This window comes from Urocitellus parryii, chromosome X, assembly GCF_045843805.1.
Source record: "Urocitellus parryii isolate mUroPar1 chromosome X, mUroPar1.hap1, whole genome shotgun sequence".
NCBI classification, from domain to species: Eukaryota; Metazoa; Chordata; class Mammalia; order Rodentia; family Sciuridae; genus Urocitellus; species Urocitellus parryii.
The window spans coordinates 114,226,848-114,253,695 of NC_135547.1; positions in this window are offsets into that span (position 1 = coordinate 114,226,848).

The window sequence follows — 26,848 nt, forward strand, 5'->3', positions numbered from 1 at the left end:
ACATGAAAGCACTTAGAACCTGATATCTAGTGTATGCTGAATAAAAGTTCCTGCTATTATTTTTTTTTCCATTTTATCTTTTAAATGTCTCATACCGAGATTAATTTAAAAAGAACTGGAGCCTCATCAAAGATTAAAATCAAATTAAACTAGCCTCATAGTTACTACTAATAATTTTGGTAAACTATATAAGATTTAGAAACTGGGGATTAAAGTGTAGGAGCAGAACCTGTTGTCATCCAAGGGCAGTATGAAATTAAGCTTCTGAAATGGTAGACCAAAGACCCTCTGTATCCATTCCTCTGGGGTGCTTGCTTTAAAAAAAAAAAAAACAGATTTCAGGGCCCTACCCCAGAGCTTCCACAGAGAAAATTAGCAATCTCTACTGAGATGTTCCTTTCTACCATGACACATGCCCTCCTCTCTCCTCCTTCCCAAATGTGGTAGTGGGCCCAAGATCAGAACCATGTGCAGGCTGGAGAATTAGGGTAGGCTACCATTTCTGAGATGGACCTTGAATTCATTCTTTCCTTCTCTCCCTCCTTTCCTAGCATATGCAAATTGTCAATTATATTTTTCTAGGTTTTGAATTAGATACTACAGAAATAATCCTTCAATTGTTCTATCAGAATGAAATCTGCAGACCTTAACTCCTGTACTGATGACTACAACCTACATAATCCAATTATAAAACACAAGGAGGAACCCAAACAAAATAATCTCTGGCTTTCTAGCTGCTGGGTTTATTTCTTATTGTTGTTATTGTTTTATTATATTTTTAATTTTGTTTTATCTTTGTTACAACCATTGGTGGTAATTCTTAGAGCACCAAAAGTGTCCCCAAGTTATCATAATGCAGCAATATTTTAAAAACAAAATTCTTATCATTGCCTTTTTACTCCATCTATTTTTAAGCTTTGGAGGCTCTTGGATTTATCTTCTCTTTTTTTTGGGGGGGAGTACTGAGGATTGAAATCAAGGCGTTCAACCACTAAGTCACATCCCCAGTCCTATTTTGTATTTTATTTAGAGATAGGGTTTCACTGAGTTGCCTAACGCACCTCACTTTTGCTGAGGCTGGCTTTGAACTCGAGATCCTCTTGCCTCAGCCTCCCGAGCCACTGAGATTACAGGTGTGCTCCACCGCACCTGGATATCTTCTCTTTTGACTCCACATTTATCCCTTGTCCATGATTACAGAGCTCAGTATCCCTAGCTTTTCCTCCATTGCTCTCACAAACATAGTTTGCATACCACCAGTGTTTTCTATTCCCAAGATATATTAGTTTCGGGTTCAGAGACCCACCCATTGGTCACTGTAGCCTGCATTTTACCCCTTTACAAGGTCTAACAAGGGTTAGACCTCAGAAAATGTCTTTTCTGATGAACTTTTCTTTTCCTGTCCCTTGAGTTTTCTTCATTATTATATTTTCCCATTACAATAGTTGAATTGAACCTTAGATCTTCCCTCAGCTTTCCTTATTCTCCCCAGCTTCATCGAAAAGCTCTCTACTCCTGCTTTGACACTCACTTTAATTCTTTATTCACTTTTCAACACCATTGCTTTAAAAAATGTATATTAATCTCTACCCACCCTCTTCTAAGAAGAAGTGACATATATACTTTGTTTCCGTATATAGAAATAGAACTACAACCGTAAGGATTTTGTGCATGGACAATTTGAGAAGTGAGAAAAATTTGTGCACTATATACATTTAAAATTATGGTTTACTTAGTTTTATTTGTGTTTAGCTGTTTTTACAGTGAGTGCATTTTTTAATTAAGTACCTATATTTTCATCTTCATTCTCATATATCAATTTTTAAAAGAGACTTTCTTATACCACAATACCAAATTTAATGTTGGTGGCCACCCTTATACTGTATTAGTTTAATATTAAGTATTTTATGAGAAATTTCCCATTTGCTAAAGGATCAAGATAAAATTCTGTTCATAGTATTCATGTAACAATTCAAATATGTTTTTAAAAACTTCTTATCTTGAAATAATTGTACACTCACCGAAAGTTACAAAAGTAATACATAGAGTCCGGTGTACCCTTCCTATCCCAATGGGGACATCTTACACAGCTGTAGTATATTATCAAACTTGGAAATTGACATTGATACTATACTTGACCTAAACTATAGATCTTGTTCAATTTTCACAATTTTGACATGCATTCATGTGTGTGTGTGTGTATGTGTGTGTGTGTATTTCTGTTCACTCTAGTTCATGTAAACATTAGCTCAATAAAGATACAGAACCAATCCATCACCACAAAGTAACTGCCTTATGTTACTCCTTTATATTTGCACGTCCTGGCAACTACTAAGCTCTTCTCCATCTCTATGGTTTTAGCATTTTGAGAATATTATACATAATGTAATCATATGGTATGTAACCCTTTTTTATTCCATACTGGAGATTTAACCCAGGGTACTTTAACATTGAGATACATCTCCATCACTTTTTGTATTTTATTTTGAGACAAGGTCTCATTAAGTTGCTTAGGGCCCTCACCAAGTTGCTGAGTCTGGCCTTGAACATGGGATCTTCCTGTCTCAGCCTCCCAAGTTGCTAGGATTACAGGTGTGCACCACCACACCTGTCTGGATACATAACCTTTGGAGAGCAACTTTTATCCATTAAGTGTAATGCTTTTAAGATCCATCTAGGATATTGCATGTGTTGATAGTTTGTACTTATTTATTGTTGAGTAATATTCCATCTTATAGATGGACTGGAGTTTAATCATTCACCCACTGAAGGACATTGGGTTGTTTCCTGGTTTTGCCAGTTTGAATAAAAGCTGCTGTGAAAATTCATGTGTAGGTTTTTATGTAAGCATAAGTTTCCATCCTCTGGGATAAAGGCCCAAGAGTGTAATTGTCAAGGTATGTTAATCACGTGTTGAATTTTATAAGAAGCTGTCAAACTTTTTTCCAGGGTGATTGTACCATTTTATATTCCTCAAAGCAATATATTAGAGGTCCCATTGCTCTGCCTCCCTGCAAAAAGTTGGTCTTTCACTTAAAAATTTTGCCCCCATTTATAGGAATGTAGTGATATCTCATTGTGGTAAAGATCTGCATCTTTCTAATGGCTAATGAAGTTGAACATCTTTTTTTAAAAAAAAAATATTCTAATTTGTTATACATGACAGCAGAATGCATATCAATTCATATTACACAAATAGAGCACAATATTTCATGTCTCTGGTTGTACACAAAGTAGAGTCACACCATTCATGTCTTTATACATGTACTTACAATAATGATATCCATATCATTGCACTGCCTTTCCTACCCCCATGCTCCCTCCGTTCATCTCTCTCCCTTTTGCTCTATTTAGAGTTTGTCTATTCCTCCCATGCTCCTCCCCATCCCCATTATGAATCAGCATCCTTATATCAGAGAAAACATTCTGCATTTGGTTTTCTGGTATTGGCTTACTTCACTTAGCATTACATTCTCCAACTCCATCCATTTACCTGCAAATGCCATGACTTTATTCCCTTTTAATGCTGAGCAATATTCCATTGTGTATATATACCACATTTTCTTTTTAAAAATATTTATTTTTAAATTGTAGTTGGGTACAATACCTTTATTTATTTATTTATTTATTTATTTATTGTTGAGGATTGAACCCAGGACCTCGCATGTGCTAGGTGAGCACTCTACCGCTGAGCTACAACCCCAGCCCCTATACTACACTTTCTTTATCCATTCATCTACTGAAGGGCATCTAGGTTGGTTCCACAGTTTAGCTATTGTGAATTGTGCTCCTCTAAACATTGATGTGGCTTTGTCCCTCTAGTATGCTGTTTTTAAGTCCTTTGGGTATAGACCAAGGAGTGGGATAGCTGGGTCAAATGGTGGTTCCATTCCCAATTTTCCAAGGAATCTCCATTCTGCTTTCCATATTGGCTGTACCAATTTGCAGTCTGACCAGCAATGTATGAGTGTGCCTTTTCCCCCACATCCTCACCAACCCTTATTGTTGTTTGTATTCTTATTAGCTGCCATTCTGACTGGAGTGAGATGAAATCTTAGACTGGTTTTGATTTGCATTTCTCTAATTGCTAGATATGTTGAACATTTTTTCATATATTTGTTGATTGATGGTATATTATCTTCTGAGAAGTGTCTGTCCAGTTCCTTGACCCATTTATTGATTGGGTTTTTTTTTTTTTGGTATTAAGGTTTTTGAGTTCTTTCTATATCCTAGAGAAGAGACAAACCCACATAATTACAGTTATCTTATGTTAGACAAAGGTGCCAAAAACAGGCACTGGAGAAAAGATAGCATCTTCAACAAATGGTGCTGGGAAAACTAGAAATCCATATGCAACAAAATGAAATTAAACCTCTAGCCATTCACAAAACTCAACTCAAAGTGGATCAAGGACCTAGGAATAAAACCAGAGACTCTGCATATAATAGAAGAAAAAGTAGGCCCAAATCTCCATCAGGTCGGATTAGGCCCCGACTTCTTTAATAATACTCCTATAGTGCAAGAATTAAAATCAGGAATCAATAAATGGGATGGATTCAAACTAAAAAGCTTCTTATCAGCAAAAGAAACAATTGATGAGGTGAATAGAGAGCCTCCAGAATGGGAACAAATTTTTACCACACACACATCAGTTTTTTGAGTTCTTTACATGTTGTAGATACTAATTTTCTGCAGAAGAGTAGTTAGCAAAGATTTTCTCCCATTCTGTAGGTTCTCACTTCACATTCTTATTTGTTTCCTTTGCTATGCAGAAGCTTTTTTTAAAAAAATGTTTAATTTTATGTGTAGATGGACACAACACAATACCTTTATTTATTTATTTTATGTGGTGCTGAGGATCGAACCTGGGTCCTACCTAGTGCTAGGCTCCACTGCTGAGCCACAATCCCAGCCCCATGCAGAAGCTTTTTAATGAGATGCCATTCCATTTATTAGCTATTGGTATTATTTCCTGCACTTGAGGGTTCTGTTGAGAAAGTTGTATCCTGTGCCTATATAATGGAGTGTTGAGCTCATATTTTTTTTCTAGGTGTTGCTTAGTTTCTGGTCTAATTCCTAGGTCTTTGATCCATTTTGAGTTGATTTCTTTTTGCAGGGTGAGAAAGAAGGCCTAGTTTCATTCTTCTACATAAAGATAACCAGTTTTCCCAGCATCATTTTTTAAAGAGGTTATTTTTCTCCAAAGTATGTTTTATAGGTTTAATAATGTATTTAAACTATCAGAAAAAAATGATAAAAAATCTAAGGAAGATTCAAGTCCCTTGAAGTCTATATACATTGATTTTAAAATTGGAGCCAATAGTGCTTTTCTCTGATTCCACAATCTTTTATTTTGGCGTTTTCTTCTCAAGAAATATGAACAATATGAATTGTTTCAGTCTCTCTTATTTTTGAACACATCTTTGTTAACCTTTGAGTTGTTGATTACTTCCTATAGTTCTACAACCAAGGAAGCCAATATAGTTCAATGCACTAAAAGAAGATTTTGGCATATGAGGTTTATTATGAGAACTTATATTCCACTATAGTTACTCAACTGTGGACAGCAAACTTTTGAATAGTATTTGAGTAGGTTTCACATACTGTATTTCACCACATAATCATCACAGATTTTTTTGCCATTTTTTTTTTTTTTGCAAAAAAAGTGGAATTTGATCATTATGTGAGTTTTTTTTTTAAATTTGTTCTGGCATTCCTTAAAAATAACTGTCTTTGGTGCAAGAACAGGATTTGTGGGATACTCATGAATACACATTAATATAGTGGTAATAATTATATGATGAAAAACCCGTATCCCTGATCCATAGAATAGACAGTATTTTTAACTTTGAGAAACTATTGTAAAATATTTACCTCCTGTCATAGGTTTATCATTTTACATTTGCTTTTTTTTGCATGTACTTGAGTGTGTGTGTATCTTTAATCTTCTATATATGTGAGATGGTTTCAAATGTTTGAAACATTGAATTCTTTAGCCAATTTCTTAGTATTTTAAATATTTTTAATTTCTATTATTACCAGTGTAAATCATATTCATTATAGAAGTTTCCAATTATGAAAGAGAATTTTTAAAAAAATCACCTGAAATTCTACCACTCAGAAAAAAAGCACTACTATTTAGTATTTTATTCTGAACCCCTCCAGGGCCTTTAAAACATTCAAAGGCTTGATTCCTCCATATTAATCTATCCATTAGACTGCCGCAGCCCGGCTGGCTGGGCAAAATAGCCAGGGGGAGTGACAAGCAACTTGTGAAGGTTGAAACAGCGGAGCCGCTTTACTGTAGGACAGTAGAGGTATATATACACTTAACTAATTAAAATTGGGAGTTCATAACCCACTTCATTCTAATGTATGAATTATGATATGTCAAGAGCTTTGTAATGTTGTGAACAACCAATTTAAAAAAATAATTATACACAGCTTGTTTCAATTAACAGCATCCAGATACAGCAATCCTCATCATCTTAACAATTATACACAGCTTAACTCAATTAACATCTAGATACAGCAATTAGCCAATAAGGAATCTCTATCATCTTCTCCTAGCATACTGCCAGGCGCCATCTTGACTTGTTTGTGACTCTCAGCATTAGACCTTACTTGGTGTTAATCATCTATGGGAGCAGAGTCAGAGTGTCTGCACCCTGTGCTTAAAGGAATGAGATGTGACCAAGGGAACTCAGAGTTATATGGTCATTCCACTTTTATGGTCCAACCCTCTGTGTTGATCATATGCTCAAATGGTGAATTGATCTAGACTTTGGAGAAACCTCAAGAATTCTCTTTATTCTCCCTGTCCCTCTAATTTTCTTTGAGACTCAGGGTGGGGAACCTCCCAGTTGAAATTCTTTCCTGAGAACACTTCCATGCCCCTGCTTGACTTTCTAAGGTGACAGTAGGTAGTCTTCTCCCAAGCAGAAGGCACACATAGGTTCCATTTCTTCATACTAATTCCACAAAGGGAAGAAATCTAGCAGCAGGAGAGGAAGGTTACCTATGTCATACTCTCATGGAAGCCTCTGCCTCCAGAGCATGACCTCAAAATGATGTCCTCAAATGCCGGCCAAAACTTTTCCTGCTTGAGTTTATAGGGAGGAGAAGAGAGTTGGTGGTAGCCTGTCTGCCTGTCTGCTTTTCCTTATTCAAAGCACAGGAGGAAAGATGGTCTTCAGGTGATGTTAATGCGAATTCTACCATATGAGGTATATAACATAACCTAATTTCTTGCATTAGAAGAGCTCCAGGAAGAAGAGAATGAATTTCAATCCTGCCACTACTATAGGATCAATTGCCTTGCTCAGAGATACATAGCAATACTGTGTACTCAGCAAGTCCTTCTCCCATTCCAAATAGCAGATTGAAATGTAAGATTGACATTACAGAGATAGCCTTAAATTGTCTCTAAGTCATAATAATAGTGAAATTGATCACCAATTTGTTGTTAATATAGTTAACAGATTGCTACAGCCCATCCCACAATTGATCCAGGTTTATGTGTGTATTAATTTTGTCACATAAAAGGACTTGCTATCCCTTAGTAATGCACCATTTGTGTATTCTTGATCTCTAATGTCTTAGTCTATCTCCTTAGTTGTGTTCATCTTTACCTTACTTTTCCTGCTTCCTTTCTGGCCCTCTCTTCAATCCATTCACCATATTACTGAGATAGAGTGGTCTTGTAGGAAGGGCACATCTGTTCCTAATTGTCCCTGGCTCAACATGAGCTAGTTTCTGCCTACTACTCTCTAGCTTCACATTTTCTCCTCACAGCAATTCCAGTTTCTAGGACTTTCTAGAAGACATTTTCTGCCTCTATCCCTTCCTGCACTGAGGTCCCTGCTAAAGTCAAACCTAGCTAGGAAAGAGTAATGCCAGGTAAGACTTAACAGGCCTGCGAGACCAAACAAACTCACTGGTACAAGGCACAACAATTTCAGAGTCTTAACATAACAAGCATCCTGCCATGATGTTCTTCCTCTTCTTTTGTTTTTAGAGTCCAACTAAACCTTCCTCCTTTTTTGAAAAGGGTTCTCTGATTCCTTCTGGAATGCCTCCACCATCCCACAGCTCCTTAGACAAAATTCTGATTCAGCTGTGCCAGCTGTTCATTTGTTGTCTTTTGCATTCCATCTCTGGCCCTGCACTGAAAGTGTGTGTGTGTGTGTGTGTGTGTGTGTGTGTGTGTGTGTTTTGCTAGGAATCAAGCCCAGGACCTCATACATCTAGGCAAGTGCCCTACCACTGAGCTACACCCCCAATCCTATGCTGTAAATATTTTGAAGGTGATTATGTTTTATTCAGTCTCACATCCTTAGTGTCTGAATAGATATATCCCAACACATATTTGCTGAATCAATATGTATAATTAAAAACATATACATGTTTTTATCCTATATTGGTGTTCATATTTAAAATAATTTTTCCCCAATATATTTGTCAGATGGTTCACATTAGATCATCGTGTTTTTTTTACAGTTTGTTTTTCCCATTTTGAGAGTATTGATGCCATATAGCTCTTCTTTTTTGCTGAGTTTCTTAAAAATATAGCATGAGAAGATTTTCATACACATGAGTTGACCCCTATAGACACTCATGATTTATATCATTATCAAAATCAGAATATGAATTCCACTCCTCATTGGTAGAACTCTACCTTTTAATATCACTGCCCAACTTTAGTAATCCCCAAGCATGTTTTATTAACCATACTTTCACAATCTCTGTACTGTGTTGTCTTCCCTTGAAAACTGGCTTGTCTTTACTAGCTCTTTGAAAGCATCATTATTAAGGCTGCTTCTAGTGATTCCTTTGCAACACCTGGCCTTCTTACCATTTATAATTTCAATAGACTCTACAGCTGTACTTCCCAGACTTGAGCAAGTGCATCAGATTCTCCTGGAGGGCTTGTAAAAACACAAGTTTCTGGGATTTACTCCCATAGTTTCTTTATTTGCTAGGTTTGGGATGGGGCTGTGTATTTACATTTCCTAACAGGTTCCTAGGTGATACCCATAATGCTGCCTGGGACTCTCAGCTCTACTAGCCTGCCTAATACGCTGCCAATTTTCACAGATGTAGCCACTTCACTCCCACGCATTGATTTTGCTCCACCAAGGCTCTTAGACCAGCTGTACTGGGAAGGAATATAAGGTCTTTAGTTGGTTCAAGAACACTACATTTGCTACTGATTTGACACTGGTCACAGATCTGAGCCTTTTCTCAGGGTTTTGGTTCCTATATTTTAGCCCAACCTGGATTCCTTTGAGATGAAGATGTTTTTGCTTCCCTTGCTCAGTTCCTCTGGAAATTGAAGACCAGCAGGTAAACTTACTTCCCAAACCTGGGTATCTTCTTGCTTGTCTGAATCTCCATCTGTGCCCCTACCCTTACTCTTGTGTTCATTGTTTGCCTGTGCTGATTTCTTCCTGTTTGTTGTGTTACACTTTGAAGTTTGTGTGCCCTGTGCCAGTGAATCTGTATGGTCTTCCCGGCCTGCTAAGTCTTACTTGGCATTCTTCATTGATAGCTGAGTTTAACTTAGTGGGAACCTCAGGTTACCTTATTCTCTGCTACTCAAACTTTGACTTGTTCATTCAGGTGGTCAACTTTTTCATTTTTTTTGGACTGTTGTTGGTTAATTTCCTGCCTTGATTTCTATAGGTCTCCAGATCCCTTAAGCCAAGCCTCCATCTTCCTTACACTATGAGACTCAATGCTGGCTTGTTCCTTATGTGAATGATTGCTTCCCTGATAAGGTTATGCAATGCAGCTTTAAGGTTCTAATGGTCATGTATGTACATACCTTATCAAAGTTAGTAACAAATTATAGTCTGTCTTTTAAAATCCGGTGTTGATACTTGTGGGCTTGCTATTCAAAATGTAGTATGAGGATGAACAGCATTAGCTTGTTAGGAGAGCTTATTAGAAATTCAGAGCCTCAGCCCCCACCTCGGACTGAATTAACAAGGTCCCCAGGTGACTTGCACACACATTAGAACTAATATGACTTATCTCCTATATGATGTACTGCTACCACCTAAGACTAAACATGACTCACAATCTTAGAATGTCACTTTTCCCAACTTCCTTACTACCACTGATGTCATTATTAAAAGTCTGTGCTGGGTGAATTTCCCACTGACAAGATGATCTGTGATGAGCAACCCATGATTCTGCAGGAATCCAGAAACACTGTGTACATTTGTGATTTGTTATTTCTTAGGAAATCCCTTTGGCAAGGCATTTCCAACTATAGTAATGCACTAAAGGAATATTTCTTGAGTATGCATTTTGCTATAATCTTATGAAGGCTTGCATGAGAGGCTGCCTGAGGATCCAGAGTGAGTGAGCATCACACCACATTTAACACTTTATTCCAGTTGCTTGGTGTAATACTGATCTGTGGTAGGCAACCACTCAAACATTTCTCACCTCTATTTATTGTGGGGGAAATTATTGGAAATTTATTACTCTGGACCTCAGTCTCCTCAACTGAAAGTAGGAAAAAATGAATTAAAAATACATGCAGATAATCTGTAATTTATTCCATATATTCTTCCTAGTACATAGTGAATTTGAGTTTTTAGTATGTTGCAGATTAAATTAATCAGTATAATTTTCATGATTTTAGCTTCTGTAATGTAGTATAAAAATTCAAGTGTAGCTCCCACCCCCATAACCTTGAGTCTTTAGGCAGTCAATGAAGTTGAGCCATGGTGATGAGGAATAAAGCTTCATGTCTCATCCTTGAACTTAAGTCTTCTGAAATTCTAGAATAGTTCCCTCAGATTTCAGCAGCAACTTGATCAAAAATGAATGTTAATCTGTTTTTGAACAGAAACTCCTATGGTTGAAGGTTTAAATCTGAAAGACTGAAAGTATTCAGCTTATTTTATAATCAATTCTTAGAAGTATATCTTTTTTCATAAGCATACTTTTTCTGTATGGGCTATATTTGCTAATGAACTTGCCTTTTTGGAGAACCTTATACCAGTGGTAAGAAGACTGAATATCACTAGAGCACTTGGTAGGTCCTGTAACTTTTAGGTCTCTTCTAGAATTCTATGAAGCTTATTGCAGGTGCCATAGAGATGTGTTTACCTGCTGCTTCTCATTCTTGAGTCTGTAAGAATCACCTGGAAGGCTTGTTAAAATAGATTTCAGATTGCACCCTCAGATTCTGTGAGTTTGGGGTAGGGTCTGATGCTTATGTTGCTAATAGGTGGACACAGTTTGAGTAGCATAGCAATAGACTTTTTCCAACATCAGACGTAACTTTCCTATGTTCATGTATGAATATGAATATATGAATACATGACCAGTGAAAATTCATATTATGTACAACTGCAAATATGAGATCCTAATTAGAATAAGTTTTACTCCATGTTTGTATAATACATCAAAATACACTCTACTGTCATGTATATCTAAAAAGAACAAATAAATAAAAAAGAAAAAAAAATGGTCCTCTTCTCTGTGTGTTCACCTGCCTCCCTCCTAAGGCAAGGGAAGAAGAAAGGCCAAGCTGGCCCTCCTATCAGCCTGGAGTGGATTTATTCCTTCCTGTGGCTTGTATACCTTTTTGGCTCAGCAGTTTTGAAATGAAAAACTTTCTTTATGCCAAAATTTCTCAGTCTCTCCTTTTAATATTCTGGAGACTGGGTGAAAGTATCATTAGGAAACCTGATGAGCAGATGCTTGTTTTATTTGTTGCTTTCCTCTTGAATCTTAGAACTCAATGTAGAAAATAAAAACAAAAGGGAAAAATGTCAAACCTCAGTCTTGAACTCTTCCAGCTGGCTCCTTCACCTTGCTGTATAGCCTGTTCTTCTGCAGTGAGAGCTCACTGATAGGGCATGGCTGAAGGCTGCTGAATACACCATGGTGAGGCAAATGCTCACCAGAACTTTAAGTCATGAACCCTTAGAGAAGCCACCGTAGAGATTCCTAATAATTTCTTCTGGGAATTTTTGAATTGCCTCCTGGTCCTCTGATTGGTAGATTCCCAAAGCAAAAAATCTGGGTCCTAGCTCTGGCATACCTTTGAATAGTTATGTGACATTGGAATGGTTTCTTCACCTTTTTAGCTCTTTTTCTCTGCAAATTCTATGTCTAATTCTGAACCTGGCAGTTAGACTTCTTGTCTTAACCAGTTAGAAGATGGAGTTCAGGGTGCTCCTTTTGCTGGCTATTACTTCAGTCTTTGGAGTTGTCTAGCCTCATCCTCATGATCAGAATCAAGCAGAAACTGTTAAAGGCTAAGGGTCTCCTTGCATGGAAGAAGCAGAAAGGCTGAGGCCTCTCTGCCTAGTATAGAGGCCGGATAATTCAAATACCTACAATGGCCAAGTATGTTCTATAAATAAGGGAAAGTGGGCCAGGAATGGTGATGGGGGAGAGTCAGGACTGTGATTAATGAGGGAAGCATGTGCCTTGCCTAAAGAGGATAGCAGTTAAGGAGACCCAGCAGACTGGTACCATGTAAGGATGTAAACTAGAGCTGCAAGAGAAGTCAAAGCTCAAGGGGAATCCTCCTCCCCTTCTTAAGTGTGAGATAACAAATTATTTGGAAAGTTTGCAGATGTTTTAAATTACTCTTTAGGTTGAATTCGGCCTAAAAGCCCTCATTTTTACTCCTAGATTATAATAAATTGAGCAAGTAACTAGAAATTCAGTTTATTGGCTATTCAATTTATTTATTGATATGGATCTCTTGTTTCAGAGGTTTTTGATTCAACTTCCCATCTTCCATTAACTTATGTCTTAAGTAAAAATAATGATTCAACAACATATATTTTAATATTCACTAAGATAGAACTCAGGGTTCTTTTCCAAGCTTGGTTTAGAAATGGATCTAGATCTATGTATTCTGTTCTTCCCTGCTCATTTTCCTCTAAGAATTATCTTAAAGAATTGAACATAAGCATATTAAATGGTACACAGTATTAATACAAATCTATGACATTTACAATTTGAGGAAAATGAGTAGAGAATACCACTAGTTGAACAACAATGAGTAAATCAAATGAACTGCTATGAGCCTCAATTTTAGACACTATTATTTTTCTCCAGAGATAATGTTGAATATATTGTGTCTTAAACCCACAAAAAATAATAATTTTATAATATGGTCCAAAAAACTTAAAGCAAAGAGAAGGGTAAGAATGAAGGAGAAGACAAACTTCAAATGGATGAGAGAAATATTAAAAAGCAACCAATGTCTTTTCCATACTTGCTCTATACCTATGCTGCTGTGGGGCTTAGTAGCCTGAAGAGGGAAGAAGATAAACAAGCAGATAGATACAAATGTGAAAATAACTGAAATATGGAAATCTCAAGGTTTTTTATACCTTTATTTTGTTTATTTGTTTTTATTTTTTATGGGGTGCTGGGGATCAAACCCAGTGCCTTACACATGCTAGGTAAGTGCTCTACCACCGAGCCACAACCCTGGCCCTGAAATATCAAGATTTTATAACAAAATCATGTTGAATCCAAAAATCTCTTCATAAATTACTCAAGTTGTGAAGACTTGCTTCCTTATTCATAAGGACTCTAAAACAGCAAATGCCTGCATAAACAAGACCATATTATAAAATTTAAGTCAAAGGCCATCTAATATCTGTTCTTGACAACCCTAAATATTTAAAAATTTAAATCAGAACTCATTCTTATGATCTGGATTGTATTTTTTGTGGGTTTGAGACACTCAAAGTTTAGAAAAGTTTCTAAGAAATAAAATCTCCACTACATCATTGACTACATCAGATTGGGAGAGGCTAGGAGCACTTCAAGTTCTTCTCAGTCAGAACTACCACCTGACTAGGGTAATTTACCATCTTCCTTAGACTTCTGAGCTATCATATCCCTGCATTTTGGTATTAGGTGTACCTCATTCCTAAAACTCAGTTATTGTCTGTGTCGCTAGTGATAATCCAAAATGGTATGATTTTATCCCATGCCAAGGCCTCCTATATTGTTAGCACCCAGAATGCTTCAAATTATTTTGGTTCTGAGAACTTTTATTTAAAAAAGTATCCTCTGACTAATATCACTTGTCCTTTCTCATGCTACAGGGTGTCATACCTGGCCCTTCAAACAAATACATATCTATCTCCATGTAGCTAATTGGCCAAATACAATGGATTGGTTGGAGACTAAGATATGCCTACTGCTTTGATACTCAAATAAGTAGAATTTATTTTATGACCAAACTATGGGTTTTCAGTGTCATCTACTAATGCCAGTCTGAATCAATGCCTTTATGTGTTTACTTTTTGAGATCTATGATGTTCCTGTTTACCTCTACCTCATCCTCCAATGGACAGGGCCTTATATGAATGGGCCACCTAGTGCTATATTTCGGAACTCCAGTGCCAGAGCACCTAGCATGCCTACCTAGCACCCTATCCTATATTTTTCTCTGATTCTTTCTCTCTTGCTTTCTCTCTGTTACATAGGTACTTTCAACTCCAAAAACTGAGTCCAAAATAAGTGTTGCAGAAAAAGCTAGACATCCACAGAAATGGATGTTTAAAAGCCACCAGAGGATGAATAGACATTTGCCTCCCCTGTGAACTCATATTGGTCCTTTACCCTTGCTATTCTGTGAAGACCAAGGCCATCTTGAGGATAGGGGTAAAGGGAAGTCAGAGTTAACCTTATAGTCTCAAAATAACCATAAATTAGTTTTTCCTTAAAATTGGAAGAATTCATTAGCACATAGATGTGGAGTTTAAAAACAGCCCTCCTCTATTATGTATGCTATATATTGAGGACTGACTGTTCATGGTGACACCAGGTTAAGTCAAATATATGACTGTCAGAGTTTAGCTATTACAAGTGAACCAGCTCTCTCAGGTCCTGGAATACCGACAATACAATACAAGACTATGTTCACCTGCCCTGAAGGTAATAGCTTCAGGCAAGCAAGCAAACCATTCAAATGATTTTTTTCATATTAGTTTAAGATTCTGAAGTGATATAAAAAATGAGCAAAAAGGAACATGCAATTCTATAGTCCAGTACAACCCATGAGAGGGAAAAGGCAAATGATATGTATATTTTTCCAAATAGGATCATACTTGACATTTATATCTTCCCCCTTTTTTTTTGTTTTAGTGCATTATAGTTATACATAATAGTGGGGTTCATTTTGACATGTTCATATATTCATGGCATACAAGACTGAAATGGATCAAATTATATCTTCCTTTTTTATAACATGATTATTTTCTCCCAGATACTTCTCAAATGTATTATTCTTAATTAGTACCTAATATTCCATAGGGTAAAACAGCCATTCTATCTGGTTATTGTCTATTTCTTGCTATTATATATATTATTGAAATTAACAATTTTTTAAAAAAAATTAGTTGTTGATGGACCTTTATTTTATTATTTATATGTGGTGCTGAGAATCGAACCCAGTGCCTCACACGTGCTAGGTAAGTGCTCTACTACTGAGCCATGACACCAGCCCTGAAATCAACATTTTTTTACAGACACATTTTTACTACATAGGACAGTTGTGAAATTTCTTTCCAGATATATTATACTAATTTATACTGCTACTAGTACTGAGACTACCCTTTCATAGATGTCAAATACCGAAGACTTAGTTTATAGTGAATAATTGGTTGTTGTATGTCATGATTTATGGTATAATTATTAGACTTCCATTAGGAGATAGTTAGGGAGATCTGAATTATTTGTTAAAATTCCACTAAAGCTAGCTGTGGTTCAGGATGGGATTCCATACTCAGGATTATTGAACATCTGAGGAAGTAGTTAAGACAGAAGCACAATTATGTGACAAGCGTATTCTTTTTTTAATTATTTTTTTGCCATTATACATGTACCTTTTTGCATTACAATTCTTAATACACATATATACCACAATTTTTCATATCTCTGTTTGTATACAAGGTATGTTGACACCAACTTCAAAACTTCTTAAATATATTTTGTATAATGATGACCATCACATTGCCCCATGCTTGGTATTCCACTTCCCCCTCCATTTCCCTTCCATCCCTCTTCCCTATCTAGAAATAATCTTCTCCCATGATCTCCCTTAAGTATCACTTGTTTATGTATTTAAATATCCTATTAAATCTCACAATTCTCTAATTTGATTTTATTAACATCCCCTATATTACTGAGGGATATGTAAATTTGGTATTATTGCTAAGTAAAATAAAGGACAGGACACCTGTTTACATTTGAATTTCAGATAAATATTAAATTACTATAAATATGCCCCAAGTATTGCATGGTAATGGTAAATTATTCATTGTTTAGCTGAAACTTCAATTTAACCAAGTGTCCTATATTTTTATTTGGTAAATCCATCCTAGACTTTGGGTAACTTACTTTGATAAAAAGTGACAGATGCAAGGCTTGAAGGTAGTTTTTAATTTTTTAATTGTAGATGGACACAATATCTTTATTTTTTATTTATTTATTTTTTATGTGATGCTGTGGATCAAACCCAGGGCCTCGTGTGTGAGGCAAGCACTCTACCACTGAGCTACAACCCCAGCTCTTGAAGGTAGTTTTGATGGAATCAAAAGCTTGTTCCCTTAACCTTGTGTACTGTATCTTTTATTCCAGTAGTGTGGATTTGGCCAGTGTGACAGAGACCAAGGAAAGTCTAAGATTTAGCATGGGAATGAACATATCTCAGAGCAATTACTGGGTTTATATCAGTAGGATTACATGGAGTTGAATGAACTCATAACTGCCTCATTCAGGATTGTCTTTGGGCCTTGGAAGTTGTGTCTGTTGCTCAAATTGACAGCTTGAATCTTATAATTTAAGTTTCTGTATCCTCCTTTTGTGTTCCATTCCCTACCTTCTTTTAACTTTATTGAGATATAATTTATATGCCATAAAATCTACCCATTTTAAGCATACAGTACATCTAATCAATGACATTATTTAGGAAGTCAGTTCATTAGAAGACACAAAACATAGATGAAAAAAAACCCTACCAAACTGTAGTAAAAGTAGGTTTGAGAAAGGTAGTAGCAAGCCAGATATCTATCAATTAATGAATCCACAAAGTAAAGTATGATACAGTGGTATACTATTGAGCAATATAAAGAAGCTAACTACTAACATGTCCTGTTTATGGATGAACCTTAAAAAACAATCAAGTGAAAGAATCTCGGGCACCTATATTTTTGAAATGTTCAGAAAAGGTGACCGCATAGAGACTCAAAGTAGATTAGTGGTTGCCTAAGGTTGGAGGGTAGCATGGAAATAAATGTAAATGGGCATAAAGGATTCTATTGAGGGAATGGAAAGAGTTTTAATACTGCATTATAGCCATGGTTGTTGATATCTTAACAAAGTTATCCCATGGGGGCAGAATTTCTCTTAAGAAATTGTGGGTAAAAGCTTGGCCATTTAAATGTAGAAGATCTGATTATAATACAAATTTTGTGGTAACAAAATTTTATAGCATATTTTAATCTAAGGGGCTGTTAAGTGAATCCTATAAGTCTTGTTTTGTACAGTGATTTTCTTTGAGGTGTTTTTAAAAGAGATGGATTAGGAAAGTCAGCAAACACCTGGGCCTGGGCAGTGTAATTCAGTCTTGAGTTTAGCCAGTAACTGCCTATGCAGCTAAACAGGTCACGTAATTTTTCTTATCCTCAGTTTCTTTCTCATTAAAACAATATAGGATTTTGTGAGGAGTAAATTTTATGTATAAGAAAGCACTTCGCACACTGTAAAACTTGAGTGAGTTATCTTAATGTGGCTAAATCCTATTGTAGTTAGAAATGCCCGATTTATTAAAAGAACTAAATTTGAATCAAATATGAGCTGTTTTAACAAAGAGAACTTTCATGTTTTAAAGAAACTTAATTCCTAAAAGATTCCCTTCTGCTTTTCTCAAGAGAGCTAGTCATTGATTTGAAGGTTTGGACTCTATTCAAATGACTATAGTTGTGTTAAATCTCTCTGCTTTCTTAAAGGTACCATTCAACAAAACGGATCATAACACATATATAATAGCACAGTTAAACCTATTTGTTTTCTGAAATGAGAATTTTCAGGATATTATTTCATTGAAATCTGGCAAATCTTAATTCTCATGTTCAAGGAAATTGTCTTAAATGTAAGGCTATTCGTGGTGACAATTTTGAAGGACTTTCAGCACAAAGCAGGGAATGAAGATTTGTAAAATGCAGGTTTCATAGAGATGTTTTGTATTCATGTAATGACTAATCTTTATATTTTGAGGCATTTATAGATTTTCTCCTATGATTGCCAGAGACAGAGGTGGAGAGATTATATAATTTAATTTTTGATTTAAAAAATGGAGCTTAAACTTAACATTATGTTCAACAACTGGTTGGGCACTTTCAGAGATGACCTTTTAGACTCCCACATTTAATACTGTTCCTAGTTTGTGCTGGCTGATTAAAATCATACCTTTTTCCAGTGAAAATACTCAATATTTCATATAATTCACCAACATTATTTGTTTCCAGTGTTAGAACTAATTTTATGTGTGGGTCACAAAATCTGGAATTCTGTCAAATGCAAGCCCCAAATTAAACTACCCAGAGGAGGCTGTTGTGGAAAGTGTGCATCTTGTATAATATGCATGATGATTAGAGATAACTCTGGACAAAATAGAGTATAGATATATAAAATAAAGTAGATATATTCTAGAAGAAATTCTTACCTACATGTAAAAGGATTTTCAGAAACAGGGAATGATATAGAGAGCAACAGTTGAAGAAAAAAAAAACTGAAGGACATGATTCTCAGGTAGAAAATTCCCAGTTTTTCAGCAGGATTAAAAATATATGTAGACCCATTGGAATAAAACTTTAGAACATCACAGGTGAAAAGAAAAGTGTAAAGACTCAAATGGGTGAAGGCCTTACTTACAAAGCAAGAATTGATAAGGAATACCATGTTTGGATTCCAGTGGAATTTGGAGAAAAAAGTGTGGTTAAATTTTCTTGTCTGTGGTAGAGGTAGGAATAGGAAAGCTTAACTTGGTGGCAAAACATAAACTCAAGTGTGTATATTACAAAATTTAAGCATAATCCCTAAAAGTTAAAAAAAAGTAGACTATGACTCCTAGAAAAGGGGAGAAAAACAAAGTAAACAATTACTATCTAATTGAAGGCAGAAAAATATAAATGAAGGGCAAGCATGGCAAGAAAATAGAAAAGCAAGCATGGCAAATAGAAATGAAATAGGTGACATAATTAAGTTCAATTATAGCAATTAAATTCAAGTGGACTGTGATCCTCAGTTAAAAGTCTGTCTGGAATATAACATCCTATTATCCATTAAAATTAGTAATATGGATCTGAAAAGTAGTGTGTTCATCAGCTTTTCATCACTGTGACCAAATACCTGATAAGAACAACTTAAAGGACAAAAAATTTAGTTTGGGCTCACAGTTTCAGATGTTCAATCCTTGAGCCAATTGCATTGCTCTGTGTCCAAGGTAAGGCAGAATATCTGCATTAAAATATTTTATGCAGCTTTAGTACTTAGCATAGCATGTACTTGGTACAGAAAGACACAAATAGACCAGGATCAGAATAGAGAACATGGGGAAAAAATGGAAAATTGTTCTATGAAGGAGATGACATTAAAAGTCAATGAGGAAATTAAAGGCTATTTAGTAAATTGTGTTGCAAAAATGACCTTTTTGTTTTTAATGTCATCATTTGTATTCATTATAGTTATACATAGGATTGTGGTTCATTTTGCCATAATTATGTAAGCATGGGATATAATTTGCTCCAATTCAATCCTCTGTACTTACTCTTTCTCTCGCCTCCTCCTCCTTCCCCTGTTCTCTTTCCTATATTGATATTTCTAATACTTATTTATAGCTTTTTAAAAATATTAGTGCACTATTGATATAAATAAAGGTGAAATTCACTGTGGTATATTCATGTGTATGTACATAGGAAAGTTAGATTATATTAATTCCACTGTTATTCTGTTTTCCTACCCCTCCTCTCTCCCCCTCAGTCATCTTCTTTTCCTCCACTCATCTCTCTTCTATTTTCATGAGATCCCCCACACCCCCTATTTTCTTTTATTTTCACCACTTATTTTGATCTAGCTTCCGTGTATGAGAGAAAATATTCAAATCTGGACTTTCTGGGTCATGCTTATTTCACTAAGCATGATGTTCTCCAGTACTGTCCATTTACCAGCAAATTCTATAATTTTATTCTTCTTTACAGCTGAGTAAAACTCCATTTTTTTGTGTGTATCATATTTTATTTGTCTATGCATCTGGTTACAGGCACCTAGGCTGGTGCCATAGCTTGGCTATTGTAAATTGTACTGCTATAAACATTGATGTAGATATATATGCATAGTATGCTGATTAGAGATCTTTAGGATATATACCAAGGAGTGGAATAGCTGGGTGATATGGTGGTTCCATTCCTAATTTTTTGGAGGAATCTCCATACTGATCTCCAGAGTAGTCGCACTAATTTGCAGTTTCACTAACAATGTATGTGTGTGCCTTTTCCTTTAAATCCTTGCCAACATTTACTGTAATTTGTATTCTTGATAATTGCCATCCTGACTGGAGTAGGATGCTTACTTTTTATTTGTGTTTTTCTGCTTGCTAGAGATGTTGAATGTGTGTTGAATTTTTTTCATATATTTATTGGCTATCTATATTGGCCAATTCAAATATTGAGGTATATTTCTTGTTTCTCTAATGTTTCAGACATGAATGGGACTTTGTCAAATGATTTTTCTGCATCTATTGAGGCAATGCTATGATTCTTGTCCTTAAATCTTATTTATTTGATGAATTATATTATTTTTTATTTTTTAGATATACATGATAGTAGTGTGTATTTTGACATATTATACATACATGGGGTGCACCCATTATAGTTTTGATCACATTCTTGAACATGATGTGGAGTTCAAGTGGTCATGCATTCATATATGAGCATAGGAAAATTATGTCTTTCATTCTATGGTCTTTGCTATTCCCATCCCCCTCCTTTCCCTTCATTTCCTTTGTATAATCCAATGAACTTCTGTACTTCCCCTCCCTACTCTCCCTTGCTATGGGTTAGTATCCACATATCAGAGAGAATATTTGACCTTTGGTTTTTTGGGGACTGGCTTATTTTACTTAGCATGATAGTCTCTAGTTCCATCCATTTACCAGCAAATGCCATAATTTCATTCTTCTTAATAGCTGAGTAATATTCCATTGTATATATACACCACATTTTCTTTATTTATCTGTTGAAGGAAACCTAGGTTGTTTCTATAGCTTGGCTATTGTGAATTGAACTGGTATAAACATTGACATGGCTGCATCACTGAAGTATGCTGATTTTTAAATGTTTTGGGTATAAGCTGAGGAGTAGGATAACTGGCCCAAATGGTGTCTCCATTCCCAGTTTTCCAAGAAATCTCCATACTGCTTTCCAGAGTGGTTCCACCAATTTGCAGTCTCACCAGCAATGTATGAGTGAACCTGAACCTCTTCCCCCACATCCTTGCCAACATATTGTTATTTGTATTCATGATAATTGCCATTCTGACTGGAGTGAGATGGAATCTCAGTGTGGTTTTAATTGCAGTTGTCTAATTGTTAGAGATGTTGAACATTTTCATATATTTTTGACCATTCATATTTCTTCTGTGAAGTGCCTGTTCAGTTTCTTTTCCTATTTATTGATTGGGTTATTTGGTTTTTAGCATTAAGTTTTTTGAGTTCTTTGTGTATCCTGGAGATTAGTGCTCAATCTGAGGTGGAGGTGGAAAAGATTTGCTTCCATTCTGTATGTTCTCTGTTTTCGTTCTTGATTATTTCCATTGCTGTGAACAAGCTTTTTAGTTTGATTACATCCCATTTATTGATTCTTGATTTTACTTCTTGTGTTTTAGGAGTCTTACTGAAGAAGTGTGTTTCTAAGCTGAAAGTTGGGCTTTCTTTTTCTTCTAGTATGCACAAGGTCTCTGGTCTAATGCCAGTGTGCTTGATCCACTTTGAGTTGAGTTTTGTGTAGGGTGTGATATAGGGGTTCAATTTCAATCTACTACATATGGATTTCCAGTTTTCCCAACACCATTGTTGAAGAGGCTGTCTTTTTTCCAATGTATGTTTATGGTGCCTTCGTCTCATGAGAGATAACTGTGTTTATGTGGGTATGTCTCTGTCTTCTATTCTGTTCCATTCATCCTCAATTCTATTTTCTGTGCCAATATCATGTCATTTTTGTTACCATAGCTCTTTAGTATAATTTAATGTCTGATATTGTGATGCTTCCTATATTACTTTTCTCATTAAGGATTGCTTTGGCTATCTGGGCCTCTTATTTTCCTAAATGAATTTCGTGACTTTTTCTATTTCTATGAAAAATGTCATTGGAATTTCAATGGAAATTGCATTAAATCTGTATAGTGCTTTTGGTAATATGGCCATATGCTATATTAATTCTGCCTATCCAAGAACATGGGAGATATTTCCATTTTCTAAGGCATTCTTCAACTTTTTTCTTTAGTGTCCTGTAGTTTTCATTATAAAGGTCTTTTGCCTCTTTTGTTAGATTGATTCCCAAGTATTTTTTGAGCCTATTGTGAATGGAATAGTTTTCCTGATTACTCTTTCAGCTGACTCATAATGTGTGTATAGTAACACAATTGATTTATGGGTGTTAATTTTATATCCTGCTACTTTGCTGAATTAATTTATGAGTTCAAAAACCTTTTTGGTAGAGTTTTTTTTGGCCTTATAAATATGGAATTATTTTGTTGGCAAATAGGGTAGTTTGAGGTCTTCTTTTCCTATTCCTATCCCTTTAAAAATAGACCAAGCAAAAAGTTGGTTCTTTGGAAAAGTAAATAAAATCAGATAAACCCTTAGCCAAGCTAATGAATAAAAAGAGAAAACTCAAATCATTAAAATTCATGATGAAAAAGGAAATATCAACACAGACATTATTGAAATACACATGATAATCAGAAACTATTTTGAAAATCAATATTCCAATAAAATAGAGAATTATGATGACATCAACAAATTTTTTGGAGACATATGACCTACCCAAATTGAAACAGGAAGACATGGAGAATTTAGAGAGATAAATTTCAAGCAATGAAATTGAGGATGCCATCAAAAGCCTACCAACAAAGAAAAGCCCAGGACCAGATAGATTTGATCTGAAGAGCAGGTGAAAAAGATCTCCCATTCTATAGGCTCTCTCTTCAAGCTCTTATATCATTTGCGGTGCAGAAGCTTTTTAATTTGACTCTGTTCCACTTATTATTGGTTTATTTCTTGTGCTTCAGGAGTTTTGTTAAGGAAGTCAATTCCTGGGCCAATATGTTGGAGTGTTGAGCCTACATTTTCTTCTAGAGGTTGCAGAGTTTTTGGTATAATTCATATGTTGTTGATCCACTTTGAATTGACTTTTATGCAGAGTGAAAGATAGGGATCTATTTTCATTCTTCTAGAAATGAATGTCCAGTTTTCCCTGCACCATCTTAAAAAAGGCTATTTTTCTCCAATGTATTATTTTGGTACCTCTGTTGAGTATCACATGACTGTATCTATGTGGGTTTGAAGCCAGTATTATGATGTCTCCAACATTGCTCTTCTTTATCAGGATTGCTTTGTCTATTCTGAGTGTCTTATATTTTCAATTTTAGGACTGTTTTTTTTCTAGTTATGTGAAGAAAATAATTGACTGGGATTGCATTGAGTGGGTATAATGCTTTTGGTAGTATAGTTATTTTGATATATTCTGCCTATTCAAGAACATCTATTTTTCCATCTTATAAAGTCGTCTTCATCTTTTATTTCTGTCTTCAGTTTTCTTTTCTTTTTCCCCCTGTTTATAGTTTCTTATAATTTTCATTGTAGAGATGTTTCATCTCTTTGGTTAGATTTATTCTTAAGTGTTTTTTGAGATTATTGTCAATGGGAAAGTTATTCTGATTTTTTTTCTCAATAGATCCATTACTGGAATAAAGGAAAATAGTTTAATTATGTATATTGATATTATATCCTGTTACATTGCTTAATTTGTTTGTCAGCTCTAGAAGTCTTCTCATAGAGGTTTTTGGGTCTTTTATATGTAGAATCATGCAATTCCTAGAAGAAAACATAGGGTCAACACTCCAGAATATAGGCACAGGCAATGACTTTATAGGACCCCCGAAGCTCTGGAAACAATGACAAGAGTTAATAAATGGGATTACATTAATTTAAAAAGCATCTGAAAACCAAGAGAAACAATTAGGAATGTGAAGTGAGAACCTACAGAATGGGAGAAAAATCTTTGCTAGCTATTCTGACAAAAGATTCACATCTAGAATATATAAACAACTCAAAACACCATAAAACAACCTAATTAATAAATGGGAAAATCAGTTAAACAGAGACTTCTCAAAAGAACAAATATAACAAATATCTGAAAAATTTCAACAATGAGGGAAATGCAAATCAAAACTACTATGAGATTTCATCTCACACCAGTCAGAATAGCAGTCATCAAGAGCACAACAAATCATAAATGTTGGAGAGGATGTGGAGAAAAAGGAATACTTTTACATTGTTTGTGTGATTGTAAATTTGTACAACCACTATGGAAATCAGTATGGGGATCCCTCAAAAGATTAGGAATGGAACCACTATGTGATCCAGCTATATCACTTCTTGGTATTAAGTATTAAAGGCATCTTACTCTAATGATACATGTATATCTATGTTTATAGCAACACAATTTACAATAGCCAAAAAATGTTTTCAGTTTTCCTCCATTCAATATGATGTTGGCCTTGGGTTTGTCATATATAGCCTTTACAAAGTTGATGTAAGTTCCTTCTATCCCTAGTCTCTCTGTTGTTTTAAACATGAATGGGTGCTGGACTTTGTCAGATGCCTTTTCTACATCTATTGAGACAATCATGTGATTCCTGTTCTTAACTATATTGATTTGATGAATTACATTTATTGATTCGTATATGTTGAACCAACTTTACGTCCCTGGGGTGAAACCCAAGGTGTACTATCATGGTATACTATCTTCTTGATATGTTTTAAAATGCATTTTGCCAACATTTTATTAAGAATTTTTTTTATCTTTATTCATAATCGGGGATATCGGTCAAAGTTTTCTTTCCTTGATGTGTCTTTGTCTGAGTTTGATATCAAGGTGATTCTGGCTTCATAGAATGAATTTGGAAGTGTTTCCTCCCTTTCTATTTTGTGGAATAATTTGAGAGGATTGGCATTAATTCTTCTCTAAAGGTCTGGAAGAACTTGGCTGAGAATGCATTTGGTCCTGGGCTTTTCTCTGTTGGAAGGCTTTTTTCCCTTTAATAGTGCTTCAGTTTCATTACTAGATATTGGTTGGTTTAAATTTGCTATAGCCTATGCTTATGGTTCAGTTTGGGTAGATCATATGTCTATAGGAATATGTCAATGTCTATGATATTTTCTAGCTTAATGGAGTATAAATTTTTAAAATACTGTTTAGTGATCATCTGGATTTCAGAAGTATCTGTGCTCATATCTCCTTTTTCAAATCTAATTTTGGCATCTTTGCTCTGTTTTTTTTGTTAGTTTGGTTAAGGATTTATCAATCTTGTTTATCTTTTTAAAGAATCAACTCTGTTGCATTGATCCTTTGTATTTTTAATTGTCAGTTTTAATAATTTTGGTTTAGATCTTAAATATTTCCTGTCTTACACTAATTTTGGTTTTAGGTTGTTATTCTTCTAGTCCCTGGAGGTGTAACATTAGATTATTCATTTGGTATCTTTATATTTTTTAAATGTATGAACTCAGTGCTATAAACTTTCCTCTTAGAACTACATTGATACTGTGTCAGAGATTTTGATATGTTGTATCTCATTTGTGTCTAAGAATTACTTTTTATTTCTTCTCTGATTTCTTCAAATATTAATGCATTATTCACAAGTGTATTATTTAATCTCCAGGTGTTAGAATGATTTCTGTTTTTTTTGTCTTGTTAATTTCTAATCTTATTATGATCTGAGGGGATGCAAGGAATTATCTCTATTTTTTATATTTGCTAAAATTTGTTTTGTGTCCTAATATATGATCTATTTTAGAGAATTACCCACATGTGGTTAAGAAGAAAGTGAATTCAATTATCAATATATTAAATATTCTATAGATATCTTTTAGATCCATTTAATCAGTAGTATATTTTAGTTCTGAAGAGGCCTTACTTAGTTTGTATGAATGATTTATCTTGTTGTGAGAAAAATGTGTTGAAATCACCTGGTAATCTTATATTGTGGTCTAGTTGATTATTTAAAAAAAATGTTTAATTGGTTCTTTTTATACATGATAGTAGAATCCATTTTGACATAATTATACAAGCATGGAATATATCTTATTCTAATTAGAACCCCATTCTTGTGGAGGCACATGATGGTGGGGTTCACTCTGTTATATTCAATTCATATATGTTCAAAATTATTTCATATTCATTCCACTGTTTTCCTTTTCCTATCCCCTCCCTTTGTTTGCTCTTTATATTGAGAAGGGTTTGTTTTATGTATGTAGATGCATTGTTGTTTGGGGCATAAATATTTACAATCATTATATCTTGCTTGATGATTCCTTTAGCCAGTATAAAGTTATCTTGTATTTGGTCTGTTCAGTTTTTCTCTTTCTTCATGATAGTCAAGATAAGGTGTATCAGTATAGGAATTTGTCTATTTCTCTTATGATAAAATTTATAGGCCTATAGTTGATATAAAATGTAATTTCTTCTTTCATTAGAATGACTAAGGTTTTTAAGTCTGAATGTAGTGA